The sequence below is a fragment of the Anser brachyrhynchus genome, assembly GCF_964034855.1.
Source record: "Anser brachyrhynchus genome assembly, chromosome: 22".
In the NCBI taxonomy this organism is placed as follows: Eukaryota; Metazoa; Chordata; class Aves; order Anseriformes; family Anatidae; genus Anser; species Anser brachyrhynchus.
The window spans coordinates 7,292,623-7,314,553 of record NC_137715.1 but is presented as its reverse complement, the minus strand read 5'-3'; the positions used below and the strand labels follow the sequence as shown (position 1 = coordinate 7,314,553).

Here is a 21,931-nt window from a genome sequence, read left to right as displayed (position 1 = left end):
TTCCGTAAGCATTTCCACGGTTGCTCATATTTGAGGAACATTTCCGAATTTACAAATTACATGCGAGTCATCTTATGGCCTTCTGACAATTTAAAGGAACTCCTGGAGTTTGCAATGAAGACGGAATATTTTGCCATCTCCAGGTTGGTGGGCAGAACTGAACGGGGTGTTTATCGCCAGCCCCCCGCTGAAGACACGGTCACCATGCAGGGAGTTAAGTGACAAGCCCACGGTGATGGAACGCAGTGCCAGAGTGAAGAGCTAAACCCAAATCCTCTGACTCTCAAGAGTTGTCTTTTAACCCCACACCCTCTCCAGCCTGTGGAGGAGCACAGGACGCGTGTATGAGCTTTAGCCCTGCGGCCGGTCCCTTCCTGCAGCCTGTGCACACAGATCTACCTGATTCAAAGCTCCTGCCTTGGGGTCAGGCGCGGTTTCTTACCAAGAACAGCTTCAAAGCCAGCCCCCACAACCAACACGCAGCCACTGTTGGGATGCTGTGTTCTCAGTTCAGGAGAAGCCCCCTGACCTCATCCTTCTGCTTCCACCCCCGCCGCTGCCCGTGGAGGTGCTGGTTCTGCCCGCAGCACATCGGCCCTGCAGAGCCCCCCAGGGCTGCCTCCAGCCCCCTCCGCCTGCACAACAGAGGCTGTTCCAGGCATTGGCCTCTATCTTAATAAGTCCTTAATGGGCTTCCAAGATGCTCCTGGCATCTCTCTTGCACAGGCACACATTTAGGAGACCAGGCACACAACGTCAGGGCTAATAGAGTCGTAGATCCCGAGCACAGCCCTGCCTCTGAGCGCAGCCCCATCTGAGCTGGTTTATGGCAGGTTTGGCTGCTCACCAAGCCTGGACGTAACCCGAAAGCTGACGGAAGTAAAGTCAATTAGGACAAAATGATGGATGCTGCTGCTAGGCAGCTTCTGGGAAATAAAATTACTTATTTTTAACAACTATTCCATTAGAAGAGGCAGCGAGATGCAAGTGCTGGCTGAGAGCCTGCTGGGGAAGAAATGTGAGCCCCCCAGCACCCAGGCAAGAAACTGCCTGAGAGGGTGCAAAGTACAAACAGAGAGCGCTTGTGGGAGTCAGGATCTGGCCCAGCAAGGAACCGCGTGGTCATAACAGCTTTAGCACCACGTGAAGGCCTCGGTGGTTTGCGACCACACAGGTCTTTTCGTACAATGGTACTGCTGGGTGGAAGTGGCCTCTCCCGCGACATGCTGCTCTCAGCTCGTTGCACGCAGGGGCCTCGCTCTGCTACGGGGATTTACGGCTCAGCGAGCCCCGCAGGACGCACGACTTCTCTCCCTTCCCCTGCGCCGAACCATCCTCGCACGCAAACTGCCTTTATCAGATTACTGCCTCTTATCTGTGCTCCAGTCCATCGCCCTGCACTTGTTAGAGACGCCGTCGATGAACGGTTGGGGCAGTTGCTGCGTGAGAGCAGGCGCGCGGGTTAAGCACCGCCGGCGTCGCACGGAGAGCCGCGTACGCGAGCAGCCACATCCTGCAGCCAGCGTGGCGTCAGGCGTCCAGTGGGAGCCGGTGAGACACCTGGGCAAACGCCGGCAAAAGGGAAACCAGCAGAGAAGGGATGACTCAGAGTGGAAGCAGACTACTGGCCCATGAAATATGAGAGTTTTGACTGAGCATTTAATCTAGGACCTCAGGGAAAACACAAGCCAAGTAGCGCATAAATGGCCACAGACATCTGTCAACATTGTTGATAATACAAAAGCATCTTGTCTCCAGTAAGTGGTGGGGAGCAAAACGAATGGAGAGAAAGAGTGGAGAAAGATCAGAGGGAGTTTCTGCAAAGACAGCGGGCAGGAAGTTAAATAAATGTATTGTTAAATAAATGTTAAACACACAGGATGCTTAAGAGCAAACACAGATGACTTGGAACATTTTGCAAGAACTGTAATAGGCACGGAAACGGAGCGAAGCAGTAGGCCATGCGATGCCCTTCACTTAGCCGTGAATGCGAGCGGTGCCGGGCCGTCAGCGTGGGGGCCCGGGGGGAAGCGGCAGAAGGGGCAGGCGATACGGCCTGCGGGGGGCACGGAGGCAGCTGGGGCAATCGTGGAGTGTGGAAGAAATTCTTTTTAGGAATCAAAATTTGGGCAGAAGATGGAAAACAGAGTAAAGGGAGCATCCGATTTTCGTGGCAGGCATTTAAATGAGGCGAATGAAGCATGCTGTGCAGTGTGAAATGAGGGCTCGGCAGCAATAAACCGAATGTGATGTATTCCGGAGGGGATTTTTTAAATGGGCAAATCTTTCTGGAACTTAGAGCAAGGCGTCTCCTCTGGAAAGAGTCATCACTGTGACTACTGGGCTAAGGCTTCAAGACAACACGTGGCTGCAAACAAGCTGTTGGGGAGCATTAGGAGCAGGATGGCAAATACTGAGCAGCTGTAACACCTGATGTAAGTCAGCGCTGCAGGCTCATCTGGCTACCGGGTGCAGCGTTTGAGGCGGTCAGAGATGAAGAAATACAAAGGCTCACAGATGAAGGGAGGCTATAAAAAAGTAACCAAAAAAAGCAGCAGCTATATTCTGCATGAAGAAGATATGTAAGAAGCGGTGATTAAAAACTAGAGAGGGCTAAAAAAAAACAGGCAGCTCTCAAGTCTCTGTTTCTACTAAAGTCCCTACTTCCAACAAAAGCCAGAAAGCCAAACAGTATGTTTGATAATTTCGAGGTGGGTTCAAATACATTCCCAGGCAATGTGTTGCTGCTGTGGGTCACAGCAGCTGTGCCACTCACTGCTACTGCGTGGCACAGAGGGGAGAAGAGATGAGCAGGATCTAAAACGAGATTGGACACAACATTTACATATCTGAGTTACAACAGGTGTCATTTGTGGAAAAGATAAGTGTCTTCTGCAGGAGGGCTTATAGCGTGCTGCCTGTGCAGGCTGCGTATCTGGCAGGGAGGGACGGGGTGTATCTCCTCTGAGCACTTGTGGCTTGCTGCAGCTTGCAGGACAATGATACTGGGTATTTGGGCTCGAGGGAGTTGGGTGGTCGGAGAAGCTGTAACACCACAATGGCTTCAACGGTACAAAAATAGGAACAACTGGTCTCGGCACGTACAGACGTGGAACCGGCACCGAGACCAGACGCGTGTTTTGTATCTCCCCCTGTGTTGGCTGAGTCGCCCCGTGCACAGGACCAGCACGGTGGGCACCACGTGCATACAGCCCTGGGGACGTCTCGCTGCAGGGGCAGACACGTCCCACGCAGAGCCTGCGGCGTGCTCTGACACGCTGCGTCCGCTTGCTCCCTCTCGGGGGGGTCGTCAATGTGAAGTGTGCACGGCTTCAAAGCCCCGGGTCCCACTTCCAGAAGAGATTTACACACTCGGAGCATAAATTTCCCTAAGTAAGACTTGGATGATGCTGACAGCATCGGCCCTGTGACTCCTTGGCACGCTTCATCCTTCTGTGCTCTGCTCGAATTCCCACCGCTGGGACCTGCCATCCGAGGCAGAAACACCTTTTCCCATCCAGCTCTCATTAAAATACACTGGCTCACGTAGCTATGGGAGGTTAAAAGCTGTGATTTACTGACTTGTGTACCCGAGAAAATAATTTAATGTCCTCTTTGCCTCCTTACACTGCACGCTGGGCTGTATGAGTGCTGGCAGTGAGAATAAAGGAAATCTCTTCTCCATGCTGCCAAAGGGGCTTGCGGTTTTTGGAGCGCCCCCAGACCAAGTCAGCAGGCTCCACTCTTCATCCCACTGGCTTGGTGCCCCAAGGGGAGAAGCCCAGGGTACGGGGATGAGCTGGGACCCATTTTTGGGTGCGTATCACTCCTCCCTGCTCGGAGCTCAAGAGCAGCCGGAGGAGCGGGGGACACGTGAGCACAGCGGGCAGCGTGCCACCCGTTCGCTGCTCGCCCTGCGTTCCTTGCACGTGCACGGCAGGGCCGTGACAACTGCCTGAACCACAAAGGGTTTTCACAACCTGCCTTGTGAAACAGTCCGAGGTCTCACGCAGTCAGAGCCAAGCATGAGACAGCCAGGGCGCTGTTTTCTCACGTGGGTTCTTGCTTTTAGGGACCCAGCACTGTTTGTGTGGTTGGGCTTTTCTGAGCAAGGTGGCCTTGGCTGGGATTTGACACTGACACAGGTCAAAGCGATGGAGGAGAGAGAATACAGAGAGGACAGACACAAATAAAGGAGATCTCAAGTCAGGATCAAAAGGCAGATTTCCATAGCCAAAGGTCAGAACAAGTCCTGCAGGCATGTTAATGCCACCAAAGGTCAGCTGAGTTAAATGTGGCTCTAGCTGGCCATTTCTCAGTAATTTTTCAAAATTATCTGCAGTCAGATGATACTCGATACCCTGTTTTTTTTTTCAGCCTTCAAAACTAACAAATGTTTGTGGCTTATTTCTAATGCACTTCTGTACCACGTGGTCTGTGTCCAGGCAAATCACATCGGAAGCTGGAAGACGTGCCTTTTCAAAGGCAATTTTTAATCCATGAGAGAATGACCAGGCTCGAAACTGCAGTCCCTACGGTGCCACTGACAGCGCTGTCACTACCCTTGAACAGTGGCTTTAAATCTTCTCTGGCTCAGACTTGCCCATGTGTCATTTTCCTCTGCAGCTCATGCTGACATCTATTTACCAATGTAAACCACAGAGCCACTTGCCTGAAGTTTTGGGAACCGTACAGTACCACATATTACAACATCAGACTTGAATTGCGTCAGCAACTCTATTCTTGCCATTTTAATAAGAAACAAGATTTGTTAATATCTAAAAAAAATGAATATTCTCAAGGGAGAGCGTTACATATGTCCAATGCCACATAGCAAGGCAGAAGCAAAGACTGCTATAAATACTCTGGTCTGCTGGCATCCAACCAGTGCACTGTCTCGTTCCTTTTATTCATGTCTAAACCATAAAAACTGCTCTCCTAAGAAGACAGCAGCTGCCATAACACGGATGTGCTTTTTTCGAGACGCGTCTGTGGCAGATCCAGGTATATTGCTTCCCGTCTGGCTGTCGGTAGTGCCTGAGGAACAAACCTAGTCCATTAAATGATTCACTCTCTCATTCTTAAAATGCATTTATTCCTACTTGAACCCAAGGTCAGGCGGTCCCAGAGCAGCACAGGCGAGCTGCAGTTCGTTCTTTATTTATGTAGTAACTCGGGCATTCATGCATCCATTCCAACTAGCCAGAGAAAGCTTTCCGGAAAGCATCAAGCTGTAAAATATTTCGGTCTCTTCCAGCAAAGCCAGCTGATTCTCCTGCTCCTGGGCAAAGAAGAGTCCCCACGGTGATCGGGGGCTGCTCTCCATGCAGGGCTGCACAATTATGGTCCATGAGCGTGATGTCCCAGCCCAACAGCCAGCCTTACTACCCAGGAGGATGGCACCCAACGTGTACATTTTACATTGGGAAAGCCCCGAAAAGTGTTTTTGAGACAGCACTTTGGCTGCAAGTGGAAGGCACGGTGGGTCCAACCACCTCCTTTTCTTCATCCCTGGAAAATTTGATGAAGCAATGTCAACTTAACTACCCTGTATCAGGTGAAATTCAAGGAAGGGATCGATTCGTGGCAGACTCTGGCTTCATTCAACCAGCAGCATGACTGCTGCGTCCCATGTGAGCGTGGTGATGGGGGAGATGCACGTCAGGAACGTGAGCTCTCCTGCAAACCATGCCCTGACCTTGGCACCTGCTCCTTCTGGTGCTTCCCGAATTCTGCTCCTATCGAAGCTGAAAAATTCACATGTGCACTTCAAAAGGAGAAGGCTCTGTCTTTTTTCTCTTCTTGTGTCTTCAGCATTCAAAGCCCGATGTAATTTATCCCTTACAAAGCATTCGCTAAAGCTGGCCAATGGTTTTCTGGTTGAAAAATGCATTCACTAAGTAGGGTATTTCCTGGGAAATCTCATCAACAAAGCAGCTTTCAAAAAAAAAAAAAAAGCAAGCAGCTCATGCAGTGTGTTAAATATTTTATTTTCTCAAGCAGGCAAAGTGAATGATTTCAGAGCCCTGTGTGGGTGTGGAAAATACCCATTTCCAGTGGGTAATGGAAAAGGTGGCTCCCAGCCACCACGGGATTGCCACCAAAGTGCCCAGCTGCCAGGGGCCATGCACAAAGACAGGGGTTGCTGACCTAGCACCCTAACAGGAGACACCCCAGCATGTTGCACTGCTGCCTTGATCACTCGGGGTCACAAGGACATGCCTGCTCCAAAATCCACAGAGCCCTACTCCTTCTCCCTCGGCCCCTGTGTGCAGTTCAGCACTGCAGGACTTAAATTCACCCCAGAATTCAGTGTATTTTGTGCTCTCTCTGAAGCTAAAAATTATAAATTTTACATGAATTCTCCTGCACGCTAAAGACTGGCAATAAGCTGCTGTGTTGCAAGATAAGGTGAAAGAAAGTAAAAAGAGAGGGGAGAGCTGCTGATACATCTGGGGTCTGCAGCATCCCTCTCGCAGGAGGAAGGTGCCCGAGTCGTCTCCATCTCTCCACATACCCTTGAGTTTGCAGCAGTAACAGGAGTGTCTTTTGGGGCTAATGCATCTGTACCTGCCTTGGTAAGGAGTGGAAACCAGCTCTGGTGCATAATTACGGAATGGGTGTTCTACTTAGGTAGTAAACAACCTTTAGGAGCGCGTTACGTCCTCGCAGCCTCGCTCCTCCCTGCCCACACGCGGCAGGCACAGACGGCTCCGCGTGCTCTGCAGTTCCGGTTATGTTCAGCTTGCCTTTGGATGCACACGGAGCTGAGTTTCCAAGGCTGATGGTTACCTGCGTTACAGTCGGGCTACAACACGAGGATGTCTTTTACCACTTCAGTTCATCTACTCAAACCAGCCCGGTTCTTAAACCCAGCAGCTTTCCCTTGGTGCAGCACAAACGTACCAACTGCAGCTTCTTCTGAAGTCTCCTTTTAGCCACATTTTCTCAGCTATTCTGAGGCCTGGCAAAGCTTTTGAGAGTCAGCTCTCATCCAGCTTTCTACTTTAGTAGCATCAAACCTGGCCACAAGACGCTTGAGCGTTACATATTTTATGAAAAAGCACTGTGCCAAAAATATGATTCAAAGTCCTTGGCTATAGACAGGGTAAAAGCACATCAACTCGTTCACGAGGTTACGCCAAGAATCCTGCATTACAAATGCACCGGCACATAAATAAAAGACGACCACTTAGGAAGATGAACGCAGACCGGCTTCCCGTTTTTGACATCACGGGCCTCGATCTCTGCAAAGGCTGAGAAGCAGCAGAGGCGCTTTGCTCCGTTCTCTTCCCACCGCTGGTCCTCACCACCGCCCAGCCAGCTGCGGGGCTCCTCGGCTCATCACAGAGGCACCCGTTTGCCACGTCCCTCCCAAGAGGAGGCTCTTGGCTGCTTTAGCAGATGCCGATAACATTCTGCAGCCTGATTTTTTGAAGGTTAAGGAACCTATGTGGCTACAGAGAAATTTGGAAAAAAGAGAAAAAAGCTTCAAAGGCGATCTAGCATGTTTCAGTCAGCTGGAATGCATCGGGCACCTCCTGAAAGAATTTGAGGTGAAGGATTTGATGATGAAGATGATAAATGTAGGATTCTTCAGCTGCTTACCACTCAAATTTACAAGGGGACAACGATTTCCTTGTGTCAAACAGCGGTCAAACAGTTGAAGGCAAGCTGAGTGCATTATGTTGGAAAGCCACGCTGCAGCGAAGTGCTGCTGTCGCCCTGTCAGCACAGGCACAACGCACAGCCAGGCCGACGGAGGAGCAGCTCTGCTTCCCCCACCGGCACGTGCAGGGCTGTAATTCAAACAGACGCTTCTGAAATCGGCAGGTAGATGTCTGCAGCCACAAAATAGTGGAAGCTGCCGCTCGGCCTCAAAGAGATCACACACAATTATTGTGAAAAAAAACAAGTGAGGAGGCTTCGGAAGTTCTCTCCTCCTTCTGGGTTTCCTTATTCTTTGGGACCGACCCGTGCAGGTGAGGCTGCTGGGCAGCCACTAAGGTATCGGTGGGCGCTTTGCTTGGGCGAAGCCACCCGTGCAGTTTGCCGGTACCGGCTCCGACTTCACCCCTGTGATGACACTGGAGCCGCTGGCGGGGAGCGGAGCCCTGAATGGGGCCAGGGAGCAGGGCTGCGTCACCGCACCGCGCTGAGCCCGCGGCTGTCACGGTGCGATGCCCCGGCACAGCCGCCCCCGAAGCCCTGGCACCGCTCCTGCCCTGCAGCCCGAGCCACCGCGTGGCCAAATGCAACGGCCCCGTTGTGTCCCGAGCACATCGGGCTCCTCGAAGCTGGGAGTTGGGTGGGAGGTGGGAGGGCCCCGCCGTCCCGGGGAGCACCCACGGCCTTGTGCGGGCAGAGCTCCCACAGCGCCCTTCGGCCGGCGCGTGTGCCGGCACAGAGGGGGTGATGGAGAATGGCTGCTTTTAGCACCACGGCTCCCGGTCGCTATAGCAACCTGGATATTAATCATCCCATCGGATGCTTCGCTCCTGCCAGCCAACCAGGGGCTGGAGCAGAGCACCGAGAGCTGGTTTCATTTACTGCCTCCTGCGACTGCTGCTCCGTGCACCCTATATAACCCCTGCAGAAGCTAATTCTGCATGAATTCCCCTTCCTACGCCGCCCTTTCATGAGGCTGTTTTGAAGTTCCCTGGGGATAGTCCTGCTCGCCCGCAGCTGCCGTGGCAGAAGCTGGTGCAGAGGATGCTTGGGTGTCACCAGGACCCGCCTCGTGCAGGATGAGGGGACAGCACGCTGAGATGCTGGTGGCGTCCTGGGACCACTCTGCCCGGCAGCAAAGCTGAACCAAGGCTAACCCCGAAGGAGATTTCTGACGCTGAAGCCCATACCTTGGCCGTGGGCATAACCTTGCTCCATCAACAAGGGCTGCTTCTCCTCCTCAGCTCCTCTGACCTGGGACAGCTGTGCTCAATCCTGTCTCTCTATTTCCAGATCTGATCTGAAAACCTCAATTGTTCGCCCTTGCTTATATCGCTTAATAGAAAAAAAGAGAAATTAGCTAAAGCTTCAGGGGATACAAGAACGCCACAAAAAAGAGATGTTATTGTGCTGTGCTCTATTGCAGCTTTTCTCCCAAGGAGAAGCAGCATTCCTGTTCACCCTGCCTGTGCGAAGCAAGATTTTATCACATAGCATCTGATGAAAGGTCACAGTTTTACAGCCAACCAGCTCTGCACGAGAACATTTTCCCCAGTGGTTCGGGCAGGCAGCATCACGGCTACTCAGCCCTCAGGTCCTTTCCAAAAGCTCAATGTGAATTTTTATCGAAGGCGAGTGCGCAGGGGTGGGGTGCGCTCAGGTCACCATGCCCGATGTCGGGCAGGCGAGGAAGCCTCCCCTCCCCTCCCCTCCCCGGATCCACAGCGCCACGTCCAGCCGAATCCTTCCTCGCTTAATGACAGGCTTTTAGCCTCTTGTGGAGGAGTCTGGCTGAGGTCTCCCTGCTGTTAAAAATGCCTCTCTGTACAGCCAAAACAAGAAGCATTTAAACATAGTGATTTATTATTATTTTTTTTAGCACTGTCCCCCTTGGGAGCTGTTCGATTGGGACCGGCGCGGCAGCGAGGGCACTGCAGGCAGTGGGGTATTTTCTGCAAACACCCAACCGTGCCAGGTGGCTCCCGAAACAAAGGTGGCTTAAAACCAGTACCAGACCCTGCCAAACAAGGCAGGGAAGAATCATTAGCCAGCAGATGACAGACAGGAAGGGGCAAGGTAAGCAACGAGTCAGAGTGACTCAGGGCACGGACCTCCTGATTGCTCCATCGCATTCGGGTTTTAGTTTTTGCAGCAATTGCAACTTCCCTGCTATTTCCTGGGGGCAACAGCACACCCAGGACCTTTATGAGGAGCCTGAGGAGATAATGCAAGTAGGCACTGCTCAAAAAGGGATTTTAAATACAAGGCAAGCTCAGAAGGTCAGAGTGAAACTCAGGAGCAGATCGTACCAAGGGTGGTGCTACTGAAACAAAAGAAGATGCTACAAGCATGGGGTCCCAGGAACAAGAACGCAGGTGATGGAGCACGTCGGTGCATTCGTCTTTTTGGTTCCCACCTCCCCACATGCTAACAGCAGGGTCCCGGAGGCTGACAGTATTTTAGGGATGATGTTTGATCAGGTTTACAGCCGTCCTTAGGACGTCGGGGGCTGGCGCATCTTGCCTGCACCGAACTTCCCCACTAATGCTACTTTTTAAGTTCTTGAGAAAACTCAGCCCGTTTCTCAGCATGGAAAGGCTAAAAGATGGGGACGGCCGGCCACGACCCAGAGGAGAATTCGGGTTACAGAAAAGAGAGTAACAGGCAATCGTGAGGTGGGCAAGTTGAGGAGGAAGTGGAGGATTTCATCAACATCAGGAAGGAAGAAAGAAGACGGCCTGGCCTCGCACGGACAGTGCCGGGCTGGGAACAGCCCCGGCTTCACCTCCCGCGGCATGGCGGAGGCTGCTTCTGCCAACTCCTGCACCTTTAAAACCGAGCAGCACAAAATTGTCCATGTGGGAAAGCCAGCCACGGCACTGAGATCACCTCTGCACCCACACTGCAGCATCCCACTGAAATATTCTGTGCCCGATCACAATTCAGGCGTGATAAAGTCGTTGCTGTTACAGAGGAAAGCATCGGGGTGAATCAGGTTTTAAGATGTGAAGTCTGGGGAGAGCAAATGATGAGGTTGATTTCGTAAGAAAGATTTTCCTTCGATCATGAAACTTAAAAGTCACAAAACAAAGCCCTTCCAGTAGTGCACACTAGCATGGAGGTATTTAAAAAGAGGAATATAATTTTGGCCTCCTGGTGTCCTCTCCGAGGACCAGCCGCGGTCAGATTAGCCTAAACCAATGTGACAGCCGACCTGCCAGGAGGTTGGTATCAGCCACAGGCACTCCCCAGGAAAAAGCAGCGAGCTGAAAAATGTAACCCTATGACTAATGATTAAAGGCAGCCTACTTCTCTACGTTTCAAGCCAGATGACTCCTAAGAGCAGCAAGCTTTCACCACGTTTCCTTAGTATTATGGATTGGCAATGTCCTGCAAAGCATCAAGAACGCTTCTTAAAACCAGGACTTAAGGTGTACAGGGAAATTGATTTTTGTGATAGCAAAATGACGGGCAGGGTTTTTAAGTGGACCTTGTATTCAGAGAGGTGGGCAGCCAACTCACTTCTATTATTTCAGGAACGTTTGCCAAGATGTTCCAGAGAAGCCTTGGTATCACTTCTGCTGAGTAAAAGGCTCGGAGGCTGCAATCCCAGAATAAAAAAGCTGGCACTTCTGCTCCACTTTGTTCTTTTTTCTTTATTCACTGATACATTAGCACAATTCACATAGGCATGACAAAAAGGTAGCTTGCTGTGAAGAGAGACAACTACGTCTTATTGAAATAACTGACCTATTTCTGCTTTTCCTTTCCCTAACTTATTCAACGAGAAGTTTGGAGTTACAGAAATAGCTGCAATAACTGTTGAATCATGGGAAAATGCTCTTCCTTGTTTTAAAGGAAGCCTTAAAAACAGGTGCATAAGCAAAAAGACTTTTGCTTACAGACATGAAAAGTTCGGAAGGGAACACACACTGCCAGACCGTCTCAGGAAGGGGTGATTCCCACTATATTCAGCATTCACATTTTCATTGCAACACCACCTGTTTTTCATTTCAGGGTGTTACGTGACTCCTCAGGAGGACAACACCTATGCGTGCACAACACAGACATATACACTCAAACGTCTGTCATCGGTTACCCAACCCGGAAACACAGCAAAATCCTGCTGTCTAAAAATCCAGCTTCCTGCTCAGTAGGGCGAGCTCTGTTTTGGAATCACGGTCTGTATCAATTTTACAGCAATATTACTGCCCCATTAGATGATCCTGGGAGCACATCGCACAGCTGATGGGAGGGCGAGGCCCAGGGAAGGTGCAAGGGATGCTTCAGCCCGAAGGAGAGGAGCGCTGTGGAGGGCAGAGAGGGGCTGCAGGAGCGCTCGCGACCAGCCAGCGAAGCCGCCGGCGCGCTCCGTCTCGCTGGAATAAAAACGGGTCTGTTCCAGAGCAGGCTCGGGATGCGAGCTTTAGAGCCGAGACACGTTACTAGGCACAGTAAAATGCTTTTAATTACTGTCTGGCACAGCTCGCGTTCTCAGCTGCAAAAGAATTGATCCTTCTTCCTATCTTTCCATGCAGCGTAGGGTACGGTTTTCACTTAAGTGCTATTTCTGTAGATGTGCCTCTTTCCTTCCCACCCCCGACCTGCTGCTTCTTGCAGATCGGAGCCGATGCCAGGGGCTGCAGTTCCTGGCAGTGCTGTTACACCACCGCCCCGCAGGCAGCCCTCTCCCCGGGCAGGCCCTGCGATGCACCACCATGGTGCAGGAAACCAGACCTGGCGGCCTACGGGGTCTGTGCGGCCTTGGGCTCCGACAGAAATCTCTCTGAGTACAGGCAGGTTTGGCAAAAGGGAGTCGTTCTACGAATAAGACACCATCACATTTCCTTGGCTTTGCAGTCTAACGGGGGATACTAATCACTTCTTGGGCCTATGGCAAGCGTGAAGAATAACTGAAATTCCCATGACAATACTGAATGCTATTTTGGAGGTACCAAACGGTGCTACACTCACCGTGATCACATCCATCATTTAGCAGGCAGAATTATCCGTATTTCATGCCTCAGTATTTCAGAGCCCATGCTAGGAGAAATCGGCAGATTTACACATGGCACTGAAAAATTTGCTACATCAACCAAATGACTGCAAAGCTAAAGCCATTAACAAATCAAGTATCTACAGCTCAAGCATTCAGTATTAATTTACTTTGCTGCAGTCATTCCAGCTGAGCAAAATATCTTCCTCCACCCCAGTTTCTAATCAGCTTCCATCCTCCTCTGGGCTTACCAGAGTTAAATCTCTCACATTGCTCTCTGTGATAAATTGAAAAATTGAGCTGCAAATGGGGAAAAATGAATTGCAAAGCAAATGCTTCCACTAGTAATAGATTAACTCTTTGTTCCAAGGCTATCACATCATTTCAAGAGGCTTCCTATATGTTTTCTCAAGAGCCATTGCAGTGACAAGATAAGATGCCACCACTGTGAAATAATCTCTGGGAAAAGAACCATCCCCCCAGTCTCGAAGGTATGCCTGTGTGTGAGCTGGCTGTAGACCTCAATGGCAGAATTACCAAAATGGCAAATTAACCTCTCATCTTAATATTAAACCTGCACGAGGACCCTCTTGCACTCGTCTTAACCTTTTAAGTACTTTGCACTAACACCACGAACAAGGAATATTCTCCAATGCAATTTAAAACCCGCATCTGAGGATCTTGGTTTTTGCAACAAACTTTTGTTTGCAAGCTACAGAGGTAGCTGATAAGAGTTTAGAGCAAATAAGACAAAAATCATCTTTTTGCGAAATAGATCTGTTCTTGGTCTCGTGAGTCTCTCTTCCTGCCTGCAGCTGAGCAAAGCAGTCTTCTTCCCCTCTGCAGTCCCAGAGCTTCTTCTTTCCAGCTTCAGCAGCCCTAAGCACCAAACACGCTAACAGGAGAACAGCTGACTACATCCAGGCATCCTTTAATTCAGCTTAGGAGCTACAAATATGGAGATAAGTCAGAACAACACGGCGGTTCAGATCTCTTCTTAAACTAGGATGTGGGCACCGGACCACAAAGCGTGGAAACCAAAATCCCAACATGAAAAGCCAGAGGATCAATGGGAGTGAGCACGGGTGGGATCCCTCAGGGAAAAGCGCCAACGCTCTTCCCAACCTTGTCTGTCCTGGCCCAAATGGCTCCTGTACGGCATTCAGCGCATCGCCTGCCTTCATGCTTAGCCGAGGGCTCTGCATCAAACCATTTCTGTATCACTGGGTGTGCTTCCAGAGACTGCGAGTAGGTTGGGCGATCAGAAGAGTCCGCCTGACCTTGAGCTCAACAAAAGCCCTCCTTAAGTCATGCACGTTTCTCTGGGGCTAAAATCCTGCCACAGACGTTGAGAGCCGACAGGCTTATTCGGATCACTCAGAAAGAGAGGTCACAGCAAACCTGCTGCTGCCAAGTTCAGCGTGGCGTTGCATGACGCGTAGCACGAGCTACTTAGTGAGCCAGTCTGCAAAAACCTGCCTGAAAATGACCTGTCAGCTTATAAATCCACTTCTGTGCTTTTGTGATAGCCCTGCTTATACGCAGTGAGGTCAAGCTCCCCGTGCCAAGTAGCAGGTCCTGATGCTGGAAGGAGATAAAGGCTCCTTTCAGACCCGTGTTTCCCAAAGGTGCCATGCACTTGACTCTCTTTCAGGTGTACGCATCTTCACATGACACATATTGAGGGAAAAGCTAGCTACCTTTAAATTGCTGCACATAATTACCTCTGAATTCCTGCAGTACAAGAGAAACAGCTGGAATGACTGGCTGCATGTGTAAACGCTTGTGACCAGGAGAAAGCAAGCCGCTGACAGGTAATTAAATGCTCCTGAGCTGGTGTAAACACCTAGGTCACTAATTGGAGCTGCTTCTTACTCTTTAGCTTTTTGCTTCTTTCCCTCCCACAAGGAACTGAGCTGCTGCCAGCAAAAGGTCAGCTCAACGCAGGCTTATTAGTCTGGAGTTCTGTCCTTAAAAGCAAAACCTTTGCTGTGGTTTTTCAAATCCTCCCTGATCTCCTCTGAGCTCTGGGGACCCGCACCCCCCGAACTGAGAGGTGCTGTGGCAAGCAGGGGAGGCGAGAGGCAGCCCGTGGGACCACACGGCTGGGACAGGGGCAGGACCCAAGTCTCAGGACCCGAAGGTGCTGCCTGGGGACGACCGGGTTCCCAGTAAGCGAGGCTGCAGTCAGCCCCCGACAGCCCACCAGCTTTCAAAGCTGGATTTTTTGGTATGTTATTGAAATTGAAACCAAGTTCTGATTTTGACTTCGTCAAGGCGGTCACTGCTGCATGCAGAGGCTCAAGCTGCCCTCACAGAGGAGTCCTACAAATACGACCCAATCCAGGGCCCTTGCTTTTGTGGAAGTACTTCTGGTGAACACAAGCAGGGGCTATGAAAACCCGCCTGGTGAGCACAATGCCCTGTGACACCAAACCCATCCAACAGTAACAAGCGCTTCAGTATTTTCATGCCAACCAGCCACACATCCAACTGCTGAGAATTATTACGATTAAGCATTTGTAGACGTGTGAGGGAAAAGCTTACCGTGCCGATTTTGCCCTGTTCCTTGGATAACCACTGCCTAATTACCACATTTTCCCTTACACAGACAAACTGTATAACTGAACCCTAAACACTCTAGATCTGCTACAGAGATAACTTCCACTTGAGATAAAGGAGCAAGTGGTACCAGAAGATGATTAACAGCCTAACACGGAAAGTTATCTGGCAACAGCACGACCAGTGACCTACAAATGTCCACTGTACAGGGGCCCAGCAGTCCAAGGCTAGTAGGAACAGCTGCTAACAACCGCATATCGAAGCACATTTAAGAGGTGTATTACATTTCAAAGGCATTCTGGATGAAATTGGGCTGCACAAGCCCCCTTCTGTAACCTCCAGAGATGGCATGATGCTAGCGGCAGCCTGCACGACACAGATAGAAAGCACTCACAGAAACGGGGAGAAGGAAAGGCGAGTTACCTTGGTACCCCAGAGCTCTGGCCAGAAGGTAGGCTCTGAGGCTCCTGAAATCCAGCTGAGTGCATCTGAGTGAGGACCAAAAGGTATTTGAGGGAAGCCTTGTTTCTAGGAATACCTATTACATTTCACTACCTTCCCTTTCCTCTGGTCCTGCTGAGTTGGCACATGGATCGTTTGTGGTGCTTTTGCACTCCGGGCTGGTCACCTTCCACCCTTTATATTCCCCAAAGAAACATTTGACAGCCAGGCACGCAGCTTCTTCCCGCTTCTGCAAAAATACACACCAACAGAAGGCAGGACAAGGAAATATAACTTGTTCAGAGCCACAAACGAACACAAAACCCTTAACATACACCGCAAAAAGAGAAGCCAGATACCTTTTAGAACAGAAAACTTTGGAGCTGGCAGGGTGTTAGTGTGGAGCAGCACAAAGCACTACACCTAAGTTGCAGCAGAGTGCCTGAAGCTGTCACACAGTGCTCTGCTTATACGGACCTTGAGGTCCACTGTAGCTCCCACTGCCCTTTAACAGCATCTCAGAAGTACGGCGAGGATGCAATTAGTTTGTGCTGGCCTCCCAGTCACTATTTTCACTGCTGAAAGCGTCAGCGTGCTCTTCCTGTTACACCGGGAGCCAGCTTTATGCTCTCTCCTCAAAACCCCCACCCTGCCATGCTGACCACGTGCTCCCGGTCGAGTCTGGCAGGACAACCGGAGTCCCACAGACGTTCAACTGGGAACAGCAGGACAAACTGCAGGTCTGCCAGCATCGCCCCTCCACCAGCAAGCAGCTGCTCTGCATCCTCTTTTGCAGAGGAAACCGCAACCCAAACCCAGCTCACTATAGACTCGCATCGCCACATGCTCCGAAGTCAGCTGCCTCTCATCTTTGAAGAATTATGCTACTTGGGTATGTTTTTCCTATGGGGAAAGCCCTACAGAAATGTGATAGTAACACCTGCTACCACTTCTGACTGTATTACGAACAGGTCACTTCTTTCCAGCTTTAGTTTGAGAAGGAAAAGCCAAAGGGCAAGTGACGGGCTGCGGTGTGGCCACAAACGTAACAATGGCTCCAAAGGGGATTTTCCAAAAACTTCCAGTTTAGTTTCTCTATGCAAAGGTCAGAGCAGGAAGGAAAAACCCTCTGGTGATCCTGGACTTGTGACAAACCTGAAACCCTTAACAGCACAGTCCTGCATGGTGTCTGTGCTGCCCTGTTCTCTCAGAGCTGCCAGCAAGCCAGAGACATCTCGCCAGCCCTTTTCATGCATTTTTCATTCACTGGCTACAGGTTATTTTTCCAGCTCAAGAGGACCGAGTGGTTTCTGCCGCCCATCAATACCGTTCAGCTGCCCAGAAACGCTGTTATCGATGTGGCCATGGCTGGATGTGCACATTGCTCCCGCCGCGCCCCCAGCCTCCGGCTGACCCAGAAAGCAGGGGTACAGCAGCCAGCTCTGCTCCCGGGGACCGAGCTCAGCCCGTCGCTGTCTGTTCTTCCAGCACTGGCCCCGGACAAACGGACTCAACAAATAGTTTAGGATGGAGGGGCTCGCTGCAGGTCACCTGCACTGTGCCCCCCATTCAGAGCAGGGCCAACTGGAAAATTAGATCCAACCTCAGGACTAGGCAGCAAGCAAATCCTGCTACAGCTGACAGTTTGGGGAGGATGCTCAGGGCCAACTGCCCACGAACTGCTATGGTCAGCCCTGGCTGAAAGCACCGAGGAAGAGGACACCTTGTGGAAAGAAGCCGTTCTCTAACAGCTGCCACTTCACAACTCTCATGGACAAGATGTTTAGCCTACTACAGATGAATTAAAGATTTTCCTCGAGGCTTCTGAAAAGCCACGTCAACAGCTTACAAGCTCCACAAACGTTAGAGTCAGGATCGGGCAGAAAATCTTTAAAAGCAATATCCCACCCCGCATGGGATAGAGGCGCAGCCAGCTACAGGGAGAGCACCTCCTGCGTCTCCAGACCTGGCACTGGTGAGCAAATAAAAAGCGGCAGCCTGGAAAATGGGAACAGTTGATGGATTCACTGCTGCGAGGAGGCAGCAACCACGATGCTCTCCAGAGACAGGTATGTGCCAGGGTGTGCGTCTCCGGAACAGAGCGCGCAGAGGCAAGGTCACCGTGTGCTTGGCAAAGAGGGACACCCAACCTGGTGAAAAGGGACACCCAACTTGGCAAAAGGGACACCCAACTAGTTCCAGCCCTGGGGACAGAGCCTTCAGCTTCAGAAAGCCTGGAGAAGGACGGATTGCTGGCTTCTCCCCGCCTGTGAAACTCTAGCCCGGGGGCTGATCACTCAAATGGAGACTCCTTCCTTTCCTTCATGCCTTTCTCTCCTCTTTTCATCTGCATGATCCAAAGGAGATGAAAAACAAAGAGGATGAGCTGTCTGCTGCCTGGTTGCGCAAGGACGCAGACAAAAGGGAGAAGAGGGTGCTGTGCTATTTAAAGCTGCCTCCTCCTCAACTCCTAGGGGTGGAATTTTACCTCTCTAGTGTTGGCTGCTTTGTAGGAGGGATTTAAAGACTACTTATACAAAAATGATCATTAAAACCTAAATTAAACCTATGCTTATTCAATATTTTACATTTCAATTGTTCTCAAAATCCAGAAAAACACATCCAATTTGCCACAGAGATTTACTGCCATTTTTCTACCGTTTTACTAAAACAAAATCAAAATGCTGGTTTTTAAAATTATAAGGATGCAAAAAGCTCCTTTGACAATAAGCTTGCAGCACGATTCCTTAACTACACAGCATCTAAAGTGACTTCAAATTAAAAGAATTTTGAAGCACTGTGATTAGTTTGATTACTAAATCAACAACTTGATTTAGTAAAATCACTGGCAGCTCACAAAGTATTAACAAAAACAATTAACAAGTGTTGGCAGTTTTCAAGTTATATTTACAAACTAAATTCAGACTCTAGTAAATGCAGACAGCTGAAATCCCACCTTCTGTAATGCTTTTAACCTTTCAATCTTTAAACTGGTAAAACAGAAAACAGCACTTAAAATAGCCAGCATATACTTTCAAGGTTAATGCTGGTCACCTGGGCCAAACCGCAGAACGCACTGATGAGAGATGGAAAGGAAATCATGAAGTCAGAAATGCTATCACACAGAAGCCAGTCTGTGTTAGGTCCCAAGAGCAGTGCTGCCTTTGCTGAACTCATTGCTTTGCCAGGTGCTTTGGTAAATTGAGTCCAGACAAACACTGTTCAACAAGTTTCCATTTTTTAGGTCAAAAGCGGCTTTTAAGACCCCAAAACAGAGTGTTCCAGCCCATCCCCTTGTGCCATTAGACACGAGCAATGAACACTTGGATGACTAGATTTGAAAACTGAGGGCACAAGCCACAGCAGGGAAACAGCACATCAGAAATTAAGATAGCTTTAACAAAGCACAACTGGTTCAGCACTTGCTCTGGTTAAATTTAATGAGTCATTGGGTCTTGGTAATGTGGAGGCAATACAGCGAGTTCCTCCTTATATAATCTTAAATGTAAACAGATTCTGTGAATAAGCATTTTCAAGTAATAAATGGGCTTCTTGTTAACAAAGTGTCAAGTAAGAAGTTGCTGCAGCAATGGTGATGGATGGTTAATGTCTCCTCTGGCTGCTGAAGGAGGACACAGAGCCATGTCAGCTTTTCCCTTTGTACAATTTTCACCCATCCACTTTGCGAGGCAATCCCAGGTGTGTATTTTTACTGCAGAATTAACGTTGATGCTTTGCACTGGAATCTGCGACAGCTTCGCCCGTCTGTGGGCGCTCGCCACAAAACCACAGCTGTGATACCAGGGGAGATCCTGCAGCCTCCTCGGCGCTCCCAGGGATGCATCCTGTAGCTTTCCTGGGCAGCAGCAAATCTACCTGCCCCACTTCTTTCCTCCTGAGTCGCTGGGGGTCTCGTCCGTGCCTCTGCACACCGGGAGCTGCGAGAAGGCTGTTGGCATGCCGGTGGCTCCGCTTTGTGCGCTGAGCCAGGAGGCTGCCAGCTCGCGTGGCAGCTCGGTTCAGCTCTGCTCGCTGATCAGAGGTGTGCAAAGAGATGGGGGCTGCGGAAGGGGCGATGCCCAAAGCCAAATTAACCTTCCTCGGGTGACAAAAGTGACAGCCAGCTGCGGTGCTACTGCCCCAGCTGGGGCTCCCCACTCATGCTCCCCGCTCAGCGCCGCCGCCTTCAACAGCTGCAGCAGCTGTTTAACCTACGCATAAAGCTATCCTCAAAACCAAGATCTATTCTGAAAAGGGATAATATGGACTATGTGGTTTAACAGCAGCTTGATTTAGTTCAGGTACCTTCCTTACCAAGTTAAAATGAAATAAGGCACGAAGCAAAGTAGGTGTCTGTGCAAGGTTTGGCACTGCTTAGGGTAACCTGTTTTCAAGTTCAGTGACAGGATGCTCACATAAAGATCATCTCTTACAAGAAGAGAGAATGCAGTTGTTGGCTACCCTGCAAAAGGAGCCGAGGGCAGCCAAAAGCCATGAGGGCTTTGGTGGTGGGATGCTGGGGAGGGCGGGCAGGCGCCGCACACTTTGCATCCTCAAAACCACTCACACGCACAAGAGGAAAACCAAAGGACAATTTTTCTGGGTTTTATCCCAGCCATGTGCCCCAGACTTCTCTTTTTTTGCATGCCAAGGCCACCTCCCGACCTGTCCTTCCCAGCACTGCCACAAACACGAACCTGCAGCCGAGCCACGCAGCCACTGCACGCTGGCTGTACGCCCTGCGCCCTCGACAGCCCCAAGGGGCAAGCAGCTTTTGAGACAGCGCCAGTATCGCACACTCCTTTGGAAAGCCAAAAATCTGCTAAACAGTGGATTGATAAGAAAAATATTCGGAAATGTGGATATTGTGATTTAAGGAGAAGTAGACATTTTTGGTGCCTGGATGCTGGCAAATTCTCCTTTCATATGAGATCTGCTGTCCCCTGGAAATGCACACCAGCTAGTTTGTTGGCATTGTCAGGGCCAGGCTTCTTTGTGTTCAGCAGCAGCCAGCATAAAAAACTCATTGTTCGCGAGTGCCACCCTGGTGTCACTAAAACAAGCACTGCTTTGCTCACTCTGCCTTGGCTGGCCCGTTTTTTCCCCACCATCTCCTTTCCCACCAAGTCTGCGGACTGTCAGTGAATTGACAGGGCCCAAGCTGGACCTCAGTCCAAATTCAGATGAATAAACCTTGATCTCTGTCAAAGGGCGTTGGAAATGTAATATTTCCGGGGGAAGTTCCATGTTTCTGACTGTTCTCTTGAACAACGGTCCCACTACTGCACAGTGCCTGTTTGGCCTGACGCAAGGGAAATTTTTTGCTGCTTTTTTACCTTGATGCCAAACTCTTCGTAGAGAGCTGGTGGTGGAGCAGGTGGGAGCAGAGGCTTCTGCTGAGCCCCTTGGAAGAGCCCTGGGCGATGGCAGCTGCAGGCACTGCAGCAGTTAACTGCATAGCGAGGAGACAGCTCTTCAGCTGAAGTGACAGCTCTGATGCCAAGGTTATCTCAGTGGTTTATCAGGAGAGAGAGCAACGGAGCCACAAACATGACAAATATGCAGATTGCTGGTCTCCTGGGACCGGTCCTACCTACAGCCTCTTCCCTGCCTTGGTCTGCTGCTCCGGAGTCAGGCCATCTCCTGAAAGCTTCAAAGATCTTTCCTTTGTCTCCGGCTCTCAGCACACCAACAGGGAGATCTTATCTGAACGACCTGTAAAAGCTCCTTCTGAGGTTTAGCCCCAAGGTTCAACAGGGAGATTATCACCGCTTCAGGTCTGTCTGGCGCGGTCTTCATCTTCCATCTGACCTTTGGGCAGCACAGCACCTGGTGCAGATAGTGACATCAGAAGGTTTTGACACTGAAGGACTGAGAAATGAAACAGAAACATCTAATTTCAGGCATGACCAAGGCTGCTGCTCTTTCTGCAAGACTTAGTGTCAAAGTTTCTACCACGGCCCCCCAAAATTACACCAAATATTACATATACAGAAATGGTTTTGTCAGTATTCAGAGATAATCAAGCCAGCTCTGAAACCTATCTTCTTTAAACCAGTAGAATGACATTATCAAGTGGTAACTGCTGCCTCTTCCTCTGCATTTTAAATCGTTCTTGTAGCCCTTTTGAGAAAACATTTCCGGCATTTCATTTCCTACGTTAAATTACGGACGGCAGCTCTGGGTACCACCACTCTAAGTAACGCCTCATTGCTGCGAGTAAATTCTTGGCGTTAGAAATCCTGCTTGTCATAAATATAAACA

At 50.2% G+C, this 21,931-nt stretch overlaps 1 protein-coding gene across 2 annotated transcripts in view; it reads right to left on the bottom strand.

Annotated features, from left to right (window-relative positions):
* MYO1D (myosin ID) overlaps positions 1-21,931 on the bottom strand; it is a 158,192-nt gene that overhangs the window by 5,324 nt on the left and 130,937 nt on the right. Inside the window, exon 23 of one of the 2 annotated variants that reach the window (XR_013941524.1) lies at positions 62-21,496. The exons of the other annotated variant lie outside the window; for it this stretch is intronic. The gene's annotated coding sequence lies outside the window, so the exon portion shown is untranslated. Of the gene's footprint in view, positions 1-61; positions 21,497-21,931 lie in introns of those variants that run through there. 2 annotated transcript variants of the gene reach the window in all.